At 36.4% G+C, this 16,556-nt stretch overlaps 1 protein-coding gene across 2 annotated transcripts in view; it reads right to left on the reverse strand.

Annotated features, from left to right (window-relative positions):
* The window catches only part of LOC131164927 (beta-galactosidase 17), a 93,107-nt gene that overhangs the window by 24,739 nt on the left and 51,812 nt on the right, over positions 1-16,556 (reverse strand). The gene's annotated exons all lie outside the window — the stretch shown is intronic.

Here is a 16,556-nt window from a genome sequence, read left to right on the forward strand (position 1 = left end):
AGTGGGGAAATTGTAAAAATAATATATATCTATATATATATATATATATAATTCTTTATTTAATAGTTATTATACATAAAGAATTTATGACAAGTGATGGGGGAAATTTCCCTCACCGACTTGAATATAGATTCAACCATGCTAGGGGCTTATCAAAACTTTCATTTGAACTTCATGTTGTCTTTTTGAGCAGAGGCAATTGTAAAAATAAATAAATAAATCATATATATATATATAAAATTCTTTGTTTAACAATTATTATACCTAAAAGGATTTATGACCACTGATGGGGGAAATTTCCCTCACTGACATGAATATGGATCCAACCATGCTAGACACTCATCATGATTAGGAACTCATGACTTATACCTACTGAAGAGTTATTTTTTTTATTGAAAAATAAGAAATATATTAATAGAGAGAAATTCTCCACAAAAAAAAAAAAAAGAGAATAAAGATAGAAAATTAAAAAAAAAATTATACAAATCAGCAAACAAATTATGTTGAACATCCTGAAGATACAAAACCTTGAAAAACAGCAATACTAGCACATAATGGAGCCAAATACTGAATTCTATCCCAACCCAATACCAAGAAATCTTTTTTCTATTGAAAATACAGGTCTTACTTTCTGACCAAACACCCCACAACAGAGAGTAGAACCACATCTCCAAAGGGCTGATTCTTCTTTACCCTTCCGAAGCCTGAAAAAGAAATGGCCAACATATCTTCCACCAATCCAGGACAAACCCAATTTTCCCTTTAACACCAACGAATTTGTTTCAAATATTTGGAGGGAAAGAACAATGCAAAAATAAGTGAGAGGCAGATTCAGAACTATCAAAACAAAGAACACACACATTCAGGGATAAATGACTTTATTTTGGCAGACTTTGGCCCTCCAAGTACTATGAAAGGGAGAAAAAAAGAAAATTTCCTGGATTAAAAATTTAAAGAAATATTTGCAAGAAAAATTCCCTAAAGATTCCAAACTCGACTTCTGCACTTCCTTCCTATTGGAAGGATAGCAATCCTTCAGTAACCTCAACAAACATGCAAGCTCAACCACCAAATAGATTTCTTAACTAGGATAGGGGGATTGTATATCATGTAAAGATTGTAAAGTTATCCCAAGTGAAAGTTTGACTGCAACACAAAGTCCTAGTGTTACTGTTTGATATATATACTAAAAATGGAAGAGAAAGAGTAACATAAATCAACACAAGAGGACTAAGTGGTGGAGCTTGAGGGGACAAAATATAGTAAAATTCAAAGATAAAATGATTAAAGAGAAAGACTGGACAATCAGGGATGAGATAGATGCAAACACTATGTGAAATAGATTGGCTAACTGCATTATAAAGATAGCAAAAGAGATTTTAGGTGAATCTAGAAGAAGATACTCAGGCCGTAAAGAAAATTGGTGGTGGCAAAAATCTGTAAAGACAAAACAAAAGTGGTATCAAACAATACAAAGTTGTAGTAATATAGGAATTCTAAAAAGTATAAAGAGGCAAGAAAAAATGCAAAAAGGGCTATCAGTGAAGCTAAACATAGAGCTTATGAAACTTTATGTACTAGATTAGATACAAAAGAAGTAGAAAGAGACATTTATAAACTAGCTAGAGTTAGAGAAGGAAAATGTAAATATTTAGATAATATAAAATGTATAAAGGAGAAGAATGATAATGTCTTAATCAAAGAATATGACATGCAAGAGAAGTGACGGAGTTACTTTAATAAGACGTTTCTAAAAATCAAAGAAGTGGCAAGTGAGGAAAATACTATAAATAGGAGATTTATTCGCAAAATTAGAGCCTTTGAAGTTGACATGGCTTTTAAAAAGATAAAAAGTAGGAAATCTATTGGACCAAAAAACAAACCAATTGAAGTTTGGAAACATTTAGGAAATAAAGGAAGTGTATGGTTAACTAATCTGCTATTATAATACCAAGAAAATGCTGGAGTAATGGAGTGTCGAATAATTGGGTAAAATGGAAAACCTAAAAACAATGATAGGTCTCTCCCTCTATTTATAATATATGTCAAGTACAATGGGAATGACTATAATACCCTTACTAACTCACACTTATTACTAACCAAACTCAAACACTTAAAAATAATGGTAAATGACTAAATAACCATTAACACTCCTCCTCAAGCTGGAGCATATATATCATATGCTCCTAGCTTGTTACAAATGACTTTCACACAAGCACCTCCCAAGACTTTAGTGAACAAATCAACAAGTTGAAACTCAGACTTCACATGAGTGGTTATAATAAGCTTTTGTACAAGTTCCTCTCAAATAAAATGGCGATCAACTTTAATATGCTTTGTCCGCTCATGGAAGACAAGGTTGGAGGCAATATGAATAGTAACTTGATTATCACATATCAACTCCATAGGCTAAGAATTTGGAAAACCTAGTTCTTTCAACATGTTCTTCAGCCAAACAAGTTCACACGTAGTGCGCGCAATAGCCTTGTATTCAGAATCAACGCTCAACCTAACCACCACAGTTTGTTTCTTACTTTTCCAAGACACCAAATTACCACCGACAAAAATACAATAGCCAGTTTATGGATCTTCGGTTGGAAGTGACTTGACCCAATTTGCATCTGTATATCCCTAAATATTAGGGGTGACAAAACGAGTTAACGAGCTGGGTTCAGGAGGGTCAACGGGTTCAGGTTGCCTCGTTTATTAATGGGTGACTAATAGGTAAACCCAAACCCGCTCGTTTAATAAAGAGGTCACCTGTTTAAAAATATAATTTATTTATTTTAAAAAATTTTAAACAGAAAATGACATAAATTTAAAAAAAAAAAAAAAAACACTCCATTTTATTTATTAATATCTAACTAAAAAATTAGAAAACATAAAAAGTAGAACTAGGTGGGTGTCGACTGCCGAAGTGTCGAACGGATGGACGGTGACTCAGTGAGATTTCATATTCTTGAATCGTGACTCTCCACGTTCGTTCACTAATCCTCTTGCCCGCAACAAGAGCAGAACTCACACACAGCATACAACAGGCATCAATTGTAGTAACCCGACCCCGAAAAAAATAATAATAAAATAAATAAATAAATAAATAAAATTAAAAAAATAATAATATAAAATAAATAATAATAATAATAATAATAAATAATAAATAAACATAAAATAAATAAATAAATAAATAAAGAGATATTTTGAAAAGAGATATTTTGAGATATTTATATATAAATATCTTGGAGGAGATATTTATTTAGATTACTTAAGGGCTAAGTTAGGATTTATTATATAAATTCTCTCATTCTCTCTCTCTCTCTCTCTCTCTCACTCTCTCTCTCTCTCTCTCATTTCCTCTCTCTCTCTCTCTAAGATCCTTCGCCGTTCGTCGTCTGTTTCCAAAAACGGAGGGTACTGCGTGGATCAGAAGAAGAAACTCTACACTTTTAGTGGATTGGATCGTCGTTTCGGAGAGTTTCGGGTTTTCCCAAGAATCGAGGTAGGAATTTGATCATAATTTTGATTGGATATTTGGATAGCAGTAGAAAACATAGTAAGGTTATGTTCTGTGGTTTTAGGTTTTCGAGATCTCAGCTTGTCGTTTTGGACCGTTTTCGTATGAAGTTTCATTTCGAGTATAAGATAAGGGGAACTTGATTACAACAGTTATTTTGGAAAACTAAACCCCTAAAAGCTAGTTTACGTTATTATGTATGATTTAACTGCTTATTTGTGAAATTCTACCAAGTAGAAAAGCCGGTTCGACGATTTTACGATTTTTGGTAAAAACGAGGATTTCGACGTGTGATCTCCAAATTTTACAAATATTGTTTATTTGTGTTTATACTAAAGTAGGAGAGGCTCAAATCCTTTATTTATTCAGTTAAACTATGTATATTAAATTTCTATCATTTAGCGGGTTTTTGTATCAAACTTGTTTGATATATGTTGAAATGGAAATAAATGTATTTTCTATACTACTGATATAGAATATGGGAATGAAATTCAAATTTGTTATACTGAAAATGTGAAAAACTGAGGCCGGTGATACACCGAGCTGAATCAGTAAACAAAGAGGGGTAAACTGAGTGGAAAGACGTCGGTTTGAACCCGCTGGGATTATTTCTATACAATTGATATAGGGTTGAAAAATACTTTCTTTACAGGGTTGAAATAAACTATTGTTATATGATACGACACGATATCGTAGTTAGATGTACACGTGCAACCACACGTACTAAACGATGTGGGTACCAAGATGGTCGGCTAGCAAAGTGAAACCATTGGCTGATATTGGGCCAATGGAGGCAGTCAGATCGTAAGTAGGTACTCGACAGTGCCTGCACGAATAGGGCATTGGACGAGTATCAGTGCACAACCTGGGCCACGGGGTAAAACTGGTTATAGAAATATTTTGCTATTGGTCATCTGATAAATCATTAAATGGTCGAAAGACAGATGTGGGAATTTTGTAATATGAATAATGATATAACTGATGCATTACTGTATTGAAAATATTTGATTTATATTCCAAATGTTGAATGAAAATATGCATGTATGCAGTCACACACTGTTGTAACTCCTTCTTCCTTACTGAGAGGTGTCTCACCCTATCATACAACCTTTGTTTTCAGGTCCATCAGTGTGTCAGTCCTAATAGCTAAAAGGATTAGGAGATTGTTTTTGAACAGCTTACGTAAGCATCTGAATCATGTAGTAAATCTTAGATGAAGTTCCTTTTTGGAGGGTTGTAATAATGAGAATTGTTCTAAGTCCGAAATATGAAAATTATGGATGTATTAGTGAACTCTGGTATAAGTCTAGTAGAAATCCCAATGGATGTTTATGTTTTTCCGCAACATTTACATCACTATTATGTATGTTTTACACCCATATGTCCCTGTTTAGGGTGGGTTGTTTCCATATCTTGAACAGGTATAGATATTATGTAATGAAAGAGTGACACCTGGGTCCGTATAAAGGACCGGGTCGTTACATCAATCTACTATCGATCACCCGCCAGTCCTCCTCCTAGCTACACCTTAGTGCCTTACAGGCAGCAGTTGGCAATCGGAACGCACCTTCTTAAGCTCCCCCTATTTAAACCCCAGGCAATAGAAGGGAGGTGGAAGAACAAAGAGGAATCGAGGAGGAGAGAAGAGGAATAGCAGAAAATAGAGAGTCGGCAAGGAAATCCAAGAAGCTTCTCCTTATTGCAAGATCCAACCGTGAGAAGCTAAGGCTGAATTGGTAGCAAGGAGAGGATGGATGAGGTGAGGCCATAAGGCGTAGAGGCCGTGAGATCTGAGGTGAGGGATTTTTGGAGTGAGCGACAGCCATCTGACTCGCCTGCTGACTGAGGGAGAGTGTAGGGAGAGGGGAAGGTAGGGTGAGGTGAGGTCGTGAGGAGTGCCGGGTGAGGAATGAGGTCTTTGAGGTGACTGGTGAGGGATGTCTGAGCGATTGCGAGTCTGCAATTGCTGAGGGAGAGGGAGAGGGTAGGATGGGGCAGTGCGGCTGGTAGTGGTAGGTTATGTTTTTTATTATTATTATTATTATTATAATTATAATTATATTAAGATATACAGGTCACCCGGCGAGTGCCCAACCTAAACCCGGCCGACCCGTTTATAAATGGGTCATCTTGCATCAAACCCAAAACCCGGTTTAAACAGGCAGGTCACGGGTCACCCGTTGGGTTTTGACCCATTTTGCCACCCTTAGTGAATATGAGTGTGACCCTGATCCTGATATATCATATAAGAGACCTCTCCCTGGTGCACTTTTGAGATAATCTTAAAATGCGAATTACTGCATCCCAATGACTTGTACTCGAGGAATTGAGAAACTGAGTCACAACACTTGTTGCGAAGATATATCTGGTCAAGTGACTTTGAGATAATTCGACTTTCCAACAAGTCTCCAATATTGACCTAGGTTAGGCAACAAATTACTCATATCTGACACCTACTTACTATTGGGATCCATGGGTGTATCAACAGGTTTGGATCCCATAGCCCCGTCTCATTTGAAAAAATCAAGGACATACTTCCTCCTTGACAAGACAATTCCCGTATGAGATCTCGATACTTCTATACCCAAGAAGTCAATGGTCCCAAGTCATTGATCTAAAACTTACTCTGTTAGAAAAACTTAGGTCTTGAATGCCTCAAGCATCATCACCAGTGATCACAATGTCATACACATACACAATAAGAAAAATCTTGCCAGATGAAGTATGACAATAAAATACAGAGTGATCCACTGCACATCGATGGAGGTCAACCTAAAGCACTACAGCACAAGAATGACCAAACCTTGCTCTTGGAGATTGTTTTAATCCATACAATGATTTCTTAAGTCGACATACTAAGTCTGACTCCCCTTAAGCAACAAAACCAAGTGGTTGCTTCATATATACCTCCTCATGAAGATCACTATGTAGGAAAGTATTCTTCGCATCAAACTAATGCAGAGACCAATGACAAGTGGTGGCTAAAGAAATGAACAAACGTACCAAGACAAGTTTAGCGACCAGAGAGAATGTGTTTGAATAATCCAAACTATACACTTGAGTCTACTCGTTAGCAACAAGGTGGGCCATCAGGATTGACTTTCACATTGTACACCCAGCGACAACCAACCACAGACTTATCAGGAGGAAGAGGTACCATATTCCAAGTATCATTATCTTGTAGGGCACGCATCTCTTTAACCATTGTTGTCCTCCACCCAAAATAGGATAAGGCTTCAAAAAATATTTTGGAAGAGTGACAGAAAACAGAGCACTAACAAAAGTGTAATAAGAGGGTGACAAGAAATTGAACAGCTAGAGGAGGCACTTCCCCCTTGAGTCTCTCGTGTGTCTACTTGCAAATTAGGATGATCCAAGTGAAGAGGACTAAATTGGATGAAGATATAGGAGGATTGGGCCCAAATACTACGTTTGGATCTAGAAGACAAGGCAGAGGAAGGGACTCATCATGGTCAATGGAACTCAAGGAATCAGAGTAGTATGGTGTAGACTCAAAGAAGGTGACATCAGTAGAGACAACGAATCAATGTAGAGCAGGACTATACCATCGATATCCTTTTTAAGTATAGGAATAACTTGGAAAAATACATTTGTTAGCATAAGGATCCAACTTATCCATTCCTAGAGTTAACTAATGGACAAAGGACGCACAACTGAATATACAAGGAGGAAGGGAGAATAAAGGAGCCTCAAGGAAGATAACTGAATATGGGATTTTTCCGCCAAGGACAATGGATGGCATTTTATTGATGAGAGAGCAAGTTGTGAGCACAACATCACTTCAAAAAATTTTTGGAACATTCATTTGATAGAATAGGATACGAGTGACTTCAAGAATATGTCTATTTTTCAGCCCTACAACCTCATTTTTTTGTGGAGTGTGAACACAAGAAGACTGATAAAATCATACCAAAGTTAGTTATATAAGTACCGAATTGGGTACTGAAGTATTTCTTAGCATTGTCACTACAAAGTATCCTGACTGACACATCAAATTGAATCTTTATTTGGGAATTGAAGACACAAAAGATATAAAAAAACTCGAAACAATTTTCATTAAATATAACTGAGTCATCTTAGAGTAGTCATCAACAAATGTAACAAAGTACCAAAACCCCAACTTTGATGTCACACGACTAGGACCCCAAATATCGGAATAGACTAGCATGAAAGGACTAACCAACCATTTGTCAACTTGGGAAGCAAAGGTAACACGATGATGCTTGCCCAATTGACAAGACTCACACTCAATATTAGACACAGAATTCAATGTAGGAACTAGCTGTTTCAACTTGTCCAAGGATAGATGACCAAGGTGACAATGGATTTGAAGTGGTGTAGCTACGAATATGCAAGCAATGGGTGGAGAAGGCCACTTAAGTAGTAAAGTCCACGAACCTCACGTCATGTGCCAATTGTCTTTCTCGTCTTCAGATCATGAATAACCACAGAATCAGGATAGAACAATTTAGTGAATTTGTAAGCTTACTAACTGACATGAGATTGAAAGGAGATTTAGGAATGTATAAAGCAAAAGAGAGATGGATGGAAGGAGTAGGATTTACTATTCCTATCCCCTTAACAGAATAGTGGACTCATCAACAAGGGTGATACTAGAGATGAAAATAAGTTATTTGCACCTGTTATTTGGTCAGTGACAGCAAAATCGATAACCCAAGGACTAGTAGGTAAGATACTAGATGACATACAGATTGTAGGATTACCTTTCTAGGCAAAAGATGCAATGTGATAAGATGGTAGTTGAGATGATTGATATTGTAGAAACCTTGAATATTCCTTTGATATAGTCACAGTATGTAGTTCACTCAAACAAGTGACTAACAAAGGAACCATACTTCTGGAATTTGCAAACTCCATACCAACATTCACAAACTCAGAAAAATGATCAAAAGTTTAATTGTTGGAACAATTAGAACAACCACAAAGGAGGCGACCCGCCATGAACAAGTCACAAATAAATTAGTACAAGGCTGCCACAGCACCAAGAAACTCAGACACAACCCCAAGAAAGCAACACACAGCACTGGAACACTTGGAAAGGTGAACCACCGAAACTATCCTGGACAATTCCCCAACAAACTTATGTAACACTGCCACAGCATCACAAAAACAGTTTATGAGAACTGTCACTGCTCCAAGAAAGTCACCAATGACTGTTACTAACACCGAACAACAACTAATGAACTATCAAGAGTGCATGGTCACAACAAAGATTGGATCTCTAAGAAAAACACATGTCCAACAGTTTGATATTTTAATATATGGAAGGAATTAAAACATTGAATCAAAAAACACCGCAACTCCCACTGTTTCAGATCCAATAAACTCAATAACCATTGATAAACAGCGTCACGACAGTCACGAAGCATCAAACAACCATTCCTTGAGTTCCGTACATGAACAATTATAAAAGGCGGAATCTTTGGGCAAAAAACATCATGAAAATCTCCAATAACATGTTAATAAAGGGATTGGATCACTGCTGGATGATTTCAGGACAAAACCATGCCTAAAAGTGGCTTCACACACCAGCCTGTGGGGTCGGCCCTGGCAGCCTTCAACTGGCACGTGAGGGCATGTGGGACACTGCCTGGATATGGGATTTCAGTGGGTGGGAGGCAGATTGGCAGTGTCTGTGGGTGACAACAGTGTTGGTTTTGCAAAATCTACGATATATTTGACGTTCTCGAACTGGCAGTGTTACCCAGAAAATTCCAGCGACTGGTTTGACTTTCTGCTGCTGCTGGCTGTTTTCTAGGGTTATACTATTGCTGGAAATTCTTCTATGATGTTAGACATGCAGTGGATATTGGGTTTTAGGCTTCGGATTTGATGGTGGTGGTAGCATTTAGGGTTTAGGTTTCAGAATAATGCTCTGATACCATGTTGAATAATTGTGTAAATTGGAAGACCTAAAAACAATGATAGGCCTATCCCTCTATTTATAATATATGTCAAGTACAATTGGAATGACCATAATACTCTAACTAACTCACACTTATTACTAACCAAACTCTAACAAATAATAATAATGCTAAATGACTAAATAACCGTTAAGATGGAAGAAAAGCACATTTATACCTTTAGACAAAAACAAAGGCAATATTCAAAATTGTAATAACTTTAGTGGAATTATGATTATGAATCATATATTGAAAATATACAACAACAACAACAACAACAAAACCAAGCCTTAGTCCCACTAAGTGGGGTCGGCTATATGAATCCTTTTCCACCAATTTATGCAATCATAGGATAATTGAACAAAGAATTAGACTTGAAACAAGCTATTCAAAGAAACAATTTGGTTTTAAACCATGGAGATTGACAATATAAGCTATTTATCTCTTAAGAAGGTAAATGAAAAAATCTAAGGGAAAAATGAGGGACTTGCATATGGTTTTTACCTAGAGAAAGCCTATGATACCTGCGGAAGTTCTTTGGTGGGTTTTACAAAAGAAGGGAGTCTACAATAGATATACTGAGGTCAGATATGTATGATAGAGTGATGACTAGCATAAGGATTGTAGGAAAAGGGTCTAGAGAATTTCCAATCACAATAGGTGTATATCAAGGTTCTAGTTTGAGTCCTTACTTTTTGCTTTAGTGATTGATGAAGTCACTAGGAATATCCAAAATGTGATCCATTGGTGTATGTTGTTTGCAAATGATATTTGTTTTATTGATGAAAGTAAGAGTGGTGTGGAATCTACATAAGAACTATGGAGCCATTTTAGAGTCTAAAGGTTTTAGTATAAATAGGAATAAGACAATATATAGGAAATATAATTTCAGTAATGTAAAGGGAGGTTATTGGAAAGAATATTAAATTTGATAATCAAAAAATTAACAGTCATAGTAGATTTCAATATATTGGATCTATTATGTGAGCAGAAGGGGAAATTGAAGAGGATGTAATACATAGAGTTAAAGTAGATTGAATAAAATGAAGGAGTGCGTTAGTTATGTTGTTTGATTGTAGAATACCCTTAAAATTAAAAGGAAAGTTCTATAAGATGGCTCTAAGGCCAGTCATTTTTTATGGATGAGAATGTTAGGCAACTAAGAAAAAACATGTACAAAAAATAAAAGTTGTCGAAATACAAATGTTAAGGTGGATGAGTGGTATAACATTACAAGGTAAATTAAGGAACGAACATATACACAATAAACTAGGTATAGCATTGGTCAAAGGCAAGATAAGAGAGGGACACCTTGAGGAGAAGTGAGTTAGTTATCGTTTCTGATACTAAAAGGGGTAGGCGTAGACCTAAAATAACCTGAAAAGAGGTAGTGAAGATGAATTTAATAGCTCCTAAGCCAGAGGAGGAAAATCCTCTCAATTCGGTAAATTGGCAAAAAAGGATTCATATAGCCAGCCCACCAAGTGGGACTTAAGGCTTCTTCTTGTTTTAGAAGAAAAAAAAAAAACACACACACACACACACACAAACACTTCACAAAATGAAGAAAGATGATATAAACTAGGTGTGGAAATACCCGATCCCTGATTTTCGGGAATACCGCGGCAGCAATTCTGATTTTATTATTCATTGACTATGTTAATTTAGGAATAAAGAGATTCTAGAAAATTCCTGATATCTCTATTAGTTTGTTTCCTATTTTGTAGGTTTCCTATATTTGGTTAGTTTCCTGATTTTGTGGCAGTTAGTATCTTGTTACCAAATATAGTGAAAGGAACTTTTCTTCCTTCCATTATATACAGGTTGTACATTTATCATAAAAAATAAGAGAATTATTTTCTTCTCTGAAAAAAAGTTTAAAAAAAAAATCAACATGGTATCAAAGCCACCTCTGAACCGTAGATACATGACAAAATCCGGGACGACAAAGGTTTGGCAAAGTCAATCCTTCTCCGAAGTCACCTCCCATCCTGAGACCTCAGCCACAGGCAGCAATGGAGGATTAGATGGCAATCTTCTGCCCATTACAGGGCACAAACTCAATGGACAGAATTATCTTTAGTGGACACAATTAGTAATGATGTTCATTTGCGGAAAGGGAAGAGATGACTACCTCACCAGAGTAGCAGCCCCACCAAGCAAAGAAGATCTGAAGTACTGAACATGGAAGTTAGAGAACAACTTGGTGATTTCCTAGCTTATCAACCCAATGACAAACGAAATAGGAGAAAATTTCCTATTATATGTGACCGCAAAGGACATCTAGGATGCAGCCAAAGAAATGTATTCTAGCTTTGATAACTCATCCAAACTGTTCGCTGTTGAAAGTATTCTTCATGATCTACACCAAGGAGATCTCACGGTCACTCAATACTTCAACACTCTCACACAGAATTGGTAGCAATTAGACGTGTTTGAAGAATACAATTGGAATTGCCCAAAAGATGGAATCAAATATTGGAAAATCATGAAAAGAAAAGACTATAAGTTTCCATTGGGCCTCAACAAGGACCTTGATGAAGTTCAAGGAAGAATCATGGGGCTGAAACCGCTACCTAGTATTCGAGAGGCATTTTCAAAAATTCGCATGAAAGTGAGTCGAAAGAAAGTGATGATGGGACCACCAACTACGGCTCACAGCCCTGAACGATCTGCACTCTCGGTTCAAGGGCCTCAACATCAAGCAGGAGACAACAGACCTAAAAAAAAAGACCTTGGTGCGATCACTGCTGGAAGACTGGTCACACCAAGGAAACCTGTAGTAACCCGGAAAATAATAGAATTTAAATAAAGAGGGAGAGAAAATAGAAACAGAAACAGAAGGAGGCCGTAGACTTCGTCGACGACATTGCATTTTGGAGAATAAAAATAATTTCAGGAAATTGCCCAGCTTCGTCAACGAACACAGGGTCTCGTCGACGAAGGTCTTCAAAATTTCGTCGACGAACACAGGGCTTTGTCGACGAGAAAATACCGAGAAAGGTTTCCGGCTGCTCTGAATTTCGTCGACGAATACAGGACTTCGTCGACGAATTTTATGAAAGACTCGTCGACAAGGTGACGTGTTTCGTCGACGAATCTGGCAATATAAAAGGAGGGAAACCGGGATATTTTGTCATTTTCACCGCGCCTCTCTCTCTCCTCTCTCTCTCTCTACGTCTCCCTCTCCCTTCTCTTTTCGATTCCGGCCCCACCAGTCGCCGGATCAACGATCCGAAACTACCGCGATACTCCTGGCGAAGTTCTCTGCAAATCTTCCGGAGCGGATCGTCGGGAAAATAGAGTTGGATTTCATCCCAAATTCAGGGTAAGGCCTTTTAGTTAGTTTTTGGCTTTCTGGCAGTTATAGGAAATGATATAGACGGAAAAATACTGATATTATGTTCTGGCATATGTTGGTTTCAGGGTGTTTTGTAGGAGGCCCTATGGGTGTTAGGCTTGTATTCCCTAGGAGCTTTCCAGTAGTCAGGTAAGGGAAATATGTTATACAAGGCATTTCTTAAAATATGATACAGTTTATTTAATTACGAAAATTATGTATTTAGTATGGTGTGACTTGTGAATATGTATATGGTACGGGGATATGTTTTACGAATTTAGTTTCATGATTTTATGAATTTCAGTATTATGATTATGCGAATTTCAGTACCATGATTTTATGGATTTTAGTATCATGATTATACAGATCTCAGTACCATAATTACATGAATTTCAGTATTATGATCATGCAGCTTCAGTATTATGATTATTCAGTTCTCAGTATTACGTATGAATTACAGTTACAGTTTATGCAGCATCATGATTATTTCAGTACTTCAGAATCATGACAAATCAGATAGATATATGTATATATAGAAATATATTATATGATATCAGACCCTGTTGGACTTGTAGCTACAGAGCACGGTACCGTTGCTATAGATACTATGTTACTTATTTAGTGCAACCACCTATTCAGATAATACGCGGTAAGGTCGACCACCTAGGCTCTTGAAGAGGTTAGGCTCCCCATCCAGATATAGGTTGAGGTGGGTAGGTTGACTGACGGAGTTCAGTGATTTATTCCTGGTCGGCCAGCCAGGGTAAATCCAGCCTACGGGCCGTACAACCCTGTCATGAGGGGGGGCAAGTCATGACACAGATAGTCACAGGGAACAGATTCAGTTACTACTACATACGTACGGATTTACAATAACAGGGACTATACTTATGTACACTAGAAGTATTTGAATTATAACCATAATACTATCATGTTAAGCAATAGGGAAAATGGGTGGTGTATTCTATTATTTGTACTGTACTTTTGTACTCAGTTATTCATGTGTATATGAAAACAGATTTCATGATATATATAGTAGCTCATTTGCCACACACTAGCAATAGCATATTTTTCCTTACTAAGCGTTGGCTCATCCCAGTGTTGATATATTTTTCAGGTGATCCAGGTAGGCGAGCAAACCAAGCTCGCAAATAAAGGGCTTCAGTAGTGCCCTGCCAGAGAGTGGGTATGTTTTTTTTTGGGAGTGTTTTTGTACATCCCAGTATAGTTGAGGGAATTTTTGGAGAAACAGATATATGTGTATATTTTGGGAAAAACATGGTAGCACTCTGGTATTGATATTGTATGATATGGCCATGTCTATTCAGTTTATGCTTTTCGCTACTTAGGTTTATGATTGGGTTTTCTTCAGTATGGTATCAGTGCATGTAGAATATTATAGTATATAAAAATAAAAAAAAACCCATTTAATTAAGCAGGTTGTTACAAGACCTACTAGAAGATTCATGGAAAACCCGCCGATTGGAAGCCCTCACGTCCATTCAACAACAGAGAAAGTCGTGTACATATGGCCTCTTGTGACGAGAACCACACACACCCAAAACAGAGTCTATTCAGCAAAGAACAAATGGAACTTTTGCAAAAATCGATCAATCAGCAACAATCCTCCAATACCTCAGTCATTGGAACCAGATCCTTGGCTCACAAAGGTAATTTTTGAAACACTCTCAGTGCAACAAAAGAGAAAATCAGCCCGTGGATTGTGGATTGAGGAGCCTCCAATTACATGACTGGAGTTGCAAGGATTTTTAATCCTTATAGTCCATGTCATGAAAATTTTTCTATCAGAATTGCAGATGGGTCTCTCTCAAGAGTAACAAAAACAGGTTTTGTGGTTATATCAAAGAACCTCACCCTAAACTCCGTCCTCTTAGTCCCAAACTTATATTGCACTTTACTTTCTATTAGCAAACTCACTCAACAGCTTAACTGTGTTACCAACTTAAATTAGGGGAAGATGATTGACAATGCTGAGATGTGCTCAGGACTCTATATCCTCAAGGTTCGTGATCTTCCGAAACAACAAACTCACAAGGCGGATTCGGGTAAGGCAAACAATCAATCTACAAAAATTTCTTTTTTTGTTTCTCATTTCAATAATGAAAGTGCAGTTATGTTATGGCACTATAGACTAAATCATCCAAATTTCGTGTACCTTCAAAAACTTGTTCCCTCATTATTCAGCAATAAAAATCCAAAAAAATTTCAGTGTGAAGTTTGTCAATTCGCTAAACATGCCCATAACCCTTATTTAATTCAACAATATAAAAAATCTCATCCATTCTCAATGATCCATAGTGATGTCTAGGGACCTTCACGTATCAAAAGTATTAGTGGGACTCGCTAGTTACTTTATTTGTAGATGATCACTTGGGTGTTTCTCATGAAAGAAAAATCAGAGGTTGGGAAAATCTTCAAAAATTTATACACTGTGATTCAAACCCAATTCCATACCAAAATACAAATCTTTAGGACTGATATTGCAAAGGAATACTTCAAACACATTCTCGGAGATTACCTACAAAGTCAGGGCATTATACACCAAAGTTCATGTGTCAATACTTCTCAACAAAATGGAGTAGCAGAAAGAAAAAATAGACACATTATAGAGGTTGCTAGATCACTTATGTTTTCCACTCGTGTCCCAAAACACCTATGGGAGGAAGCCATACTCACAGCAACTTATCTCATAAACTGAATACCTTCCCGTGTCTTAAACATCCAAACACCTTGTAAACTCCTTCACTCTCATCCCAACACCCGAATTGTCTCAATAATACCACTCAAAGTATTTGGGTGCTCCGTGTTTGTCCATGTCCACCAACAACACAAAAGTAAACTCGAGCCCAAATCACTCAAGTGTATATGTCAAATTTTTTGGTCTGCATCTTTTGGTCTTAATGTCTGTACCAAGGTCTTAAATTTCGATTTCGACTCAAATTTCAAAGCTCCAAAAGTACGGAATTTCGATTTTGATGTCAATTTCAATTTCAATTTTAAAAAATAACGAAAATTAGTAATAAAGCATGGAATTATTTGTGAAACTTTAGAAATGGTTAATAAACATAATAATATAAGTTTAGGACTAATATATATTACAAATTAAATACATATATGTTTTGTATGAGGTGGAAAAGTTGTAAAATAGTATGTGTATGAAAAACATATTTGTAAGATAATGTACATTAAACATATTCAGTTAACGCAAATGAAATTCATAAATCATTTAAATATTATTTATTATACAAATAATGATAATTTAGACAAGAATGATTAAACAAAATGTCAATGTAAGTTTAATTTTTCATATAATTTCAAAAGCATTTGTAATAATATTTTGTTTCAATAAAATAAATTAAAAGAGAAATTTCACTTCACCCCTAAATCTCTCATTTGAATTCCAACAAAATTTCATTGTATAGTTTAAATTTCGACAAGTTTTGCTAAAATTTCAAGATTTTGATAAATTTCCAATGATTTGTTGACATTTTGACAAAAATTATGCAAGACGGAAATCGAATGCCATTTCAATTTCGAGGGTAACGGAAATCGGAAATTTCAATGGAAATTCCAACAATTTCATGGAAATTTAAAACCATGGTCTTACCCTTCCATAGGGTTTGCTTTCATTACAGAGAAGAAATTGGCATAGTTGGTGCCATATTTTCAGGCAGATTTTCAACACCTAAATACTGTCAGAATTTCAGGCACATGTTCAGTGCCAGCATTATTTACAGCT

The sequence above is a fragment of the Malania oleifera genome, chromosome 9 (assembly GCF_029873635.1).
Source record: "Malania oleifera isolate guangnan ecotype guangnan chromosome 9, ASM2987363v1, whole genome shotgun sequence".
Lineage (NCBI taxonomy): Eukaryota > Viridiplantae > Streptophyta > Magnoliopsida > Santalales > Ximeniaceae > Malania > Malania oleifera.